This window comes from Babylonia areolata, chromosome 3 (assembly GCF_041734735.1).
Source record: "Babylonia areolata isolate BAREFJ2019XMU chromosome 3, ASM4173473v1, whole genome shotgun sequence".
Classification (NCBI taxonomy): Eukaryota; Metazoa; Mollusca; class Gastropoda; order Neogastropoda; family Buccinidae; genus Babylonia; species Babylonia areolata.
Window position 1 is genome coordinate 64266641 of NC_134878.1, and position 3046 is coordinate 64269686.

The 3046-nt window shown below is 46.2% G+C and overlaps 1 protein-coding gene across 1 annotated transcript in view; it reads right to left on the reverse strand.

Annotated features, from left to right (window-relative positions):
- LOC143280680 (regulator of G-protein signaling 20-like) overlaps positions 1-2343 on the reverse strand; it is a 196918-nt gene extending 194575 nt beyond the window's left edge. The window contains exon 1 of the mRNA XM_076585416.1: positions 2225-2343. The gene's annotated coding sequence lies outside the window, so the exon portion shown is untranslated. The remainder of the gene's footprint in view (positions 1-2224) is intronic.
- Positions 2344-3046: the final 703 nt, after the last annotated feature.

Here is a 3046-nt window from a genome sequence, read left to right on the forward strand (position 1 = left end):
ACACAGATCACAGACATTGAGACAGGGAAAAACACAGATCACAGAGACAGATAGACTCTACACACGGATCACAAGATACAGAGAGATAGAGAAACACACAGATCACACAGACAGAGAGAGAGAGAAACACATAGATCACAGACATTGAGATAGGGAAACACACAGATCACACACAGAGAGATAGAGAAATGAACATATCACAGAAGACAGAGAGATAGAGAAACACACAGATCACACAGACAGAGAGAGAGAGAAACACATAGATCACACAGACAGATAGACAGAGAAATGCACAGATCACACACACAGAGATAGAGAAATGAACATATCACAGAAGACAGAGAGAGAGAGAAACACATAGATCACAGACATTGAGATAGGGAAACACACAGATCACAGAAGACAGAAAGACAGAGAAACGCACAGATCACACACAGAGAGATAGAGAAATGAACATATCACAGAAGACAGAGAGATAGAGAAACACACAGATCACAGAAGACAGAGAGATAGAGAAACACACAGATCACACACAGAGAGATAGATAAACAGACAGATCACAGAAGACAGAGAGATAGAGAAACACACAGATCACAGAAGACAGAGAGATAGAGAAACACACAGATCACACACAGATAGATAGACAAACAGACAGATCACAGAAGACAGAGAGATAGAGAAACACACAGATCACACACAGAAAGATAGAGAAACAGACAGATCACAGAAGACAGAGAGATAGAGAAACACACAGATCACACACAGAGAGATAGAGAAACAGACAGATCACAGAAGACAGAGAGATAGAGAAACACACAGATCACACAGACAGAGAGATAGAGAAACACACAGATCACATAGGGAGATAGAGAAACAGACAGATCACATAGAGAGATAGAGAAACACACAGATCACAGGAGACAGACAGATAGTGAAACAAACAGATCACAGAGACAAAGAGACAGTCTAAACAAACAGATCACAGAAGACAGAGAGATAGTGAAACACACAGATCACATAGGGAGATAGAGAAACAGACAGATCACATAGAGAGATAGAGAAACACACAGATCACAGGAGACAGACAGATAGTGAAACAAACAGATCACAGAGACAAAGAGACAGTCTAAACAAACAGATCACAGAAGACAGAGAGATAGTGAAACACACAGATCACATAGAGAGATAGAGAAACACACAGATCACAGGAGACAGAGAGATAGTGAAACAAACAGATCACAGAGACAAAGAGACAGTCTAAACAAACAGATGACAGAAGACAGAGAGATAGTCTAAACAAACAGATGACAGAGGACAGAGAGACAGTCTAACCAAACAGATGACAGAGACAGAGAGACAGTCTAACCAAACAGATGACAGAAGACAGAGAGACAGTCTAAACAAACAGATCACAGAAGACAGAGAGACAGTCTAAACAAACAGATCACAGAAGACAGAGAGACAGTCTAAACAAACAGATGACAGAGGACAGCGAGACAGTCTAAACAGATGACAGAAGACAGAGAGACAGTCTAAACAGATGACAGAAGACAGAGAGACAGTCTAACCAAACAGATCACAGAAGACAGAGAGACAGTCTAAACAGATGACAGAAGACAGAGAGACAGTCTAACCAAACAGATCACAGAAGACAGAGAGACAGTCTAAACAGATGACAGAAGACAGAGAGACAGTCTAAACAGATGACAGAAGACAGAGAGACAGTCTAACCAAACAGATGACAGAGACAGAGAGACAGTCTAACCAAACAGATGACAGAAGACAGAGAGACAGTCTAACCAAACAGATGACAGAGGACAGAGAGACAGTCTAACCAAACAGATGACAGAGACAGAGAGACAGTCTAACCAAACAGATGACAGAAGACAGAGAGACAGTCTAACCAAACAGCTGACAGAGACAGAGAGACAGTCTAACCAAACAGCTGACAGAGGCAGAGGGCAGGAAGGCAGCCAGCCTTCACAGAGAAGACACAGACGTGAGATGAGGACCATGAAGGCAGGGAGACAACGACAGCCGCGCGACACTGATCCACCCCCTACCCCCACCCCACTCATCTTCCTCCTCTCCCCCACCATCCCCACCCGACACCCATTCCGAATCAACATCTCCTCTTCTCTCCCCCTCCCGATATCCCATCACTTCTTTTTCTTCCACGAAGACGTGGTTTTTTTTTGTTTTTGTTTTTTCAACGTGTACTTACCTACTGGTCAGGCTGAGAAGCACGAAGAGGTAGAAAATGTCGATATTCTCCCCCCCACCCCCACTTCAGAATCCTCCTCCACAACCCCGCTTTTCCAGGGACACCATGGTATTCACAAGCCTTGAATATACTCCGTCCAGCGTCTCTCTCTCTCTCTCTCTCCGCCGTCCCAACTTTCACGGGGTACCAGCAGCAACACCACACGACGGAGCGAGGCACAACAACAGCATGGCTACATAATGTTTCAAAAATAACGACATAAATAAATTTTCAAAAATCAAAATAAAAGAGCCAAGAAATCAACAACACAAAAACCCCGTAACGACGGTAACTGAGCCCAGCCACAGAACACCGCTGAGCTAGCGGGGACACGCTTTGCTCTGGGTTCCGCCGCTACTTCCGTGCAGTGGGGGAAAGCATCGTCCGTGCCTTGCCGAGCACCGAGATTCGAACTCTGGCTCCCCCTCGTAGGGCCACCTTCTGCCTGTCCCTTGTTGCAGGGCGATAGTGGAAGATAAAAGGCTCAGTCTACAATGGCGAACAAGTCATGCTGGAGCGGCGCCTTGCAAGCAAAAGGTAGGGGGAGATAAATTCAGCCACTCACGCTTGCATAAATCACCCCAGTGGCCTAACGCCGTCCCCAAACCGAGGCTACAGCACACACAGAGGGGAAAGAGGGGAAAGACACAGAGAGAGAGAGAGAGAGCTGTGTGCTCGTGCAGCCCTGTCGTTGGCACGCGCGTGCGGTCGTGTGCGTGTGCGCGTGCCCAGGAGCGGAGGAGGAGGAGGGGAGGACAGTCGAGGGTTGCAGCCCAGTTCCTC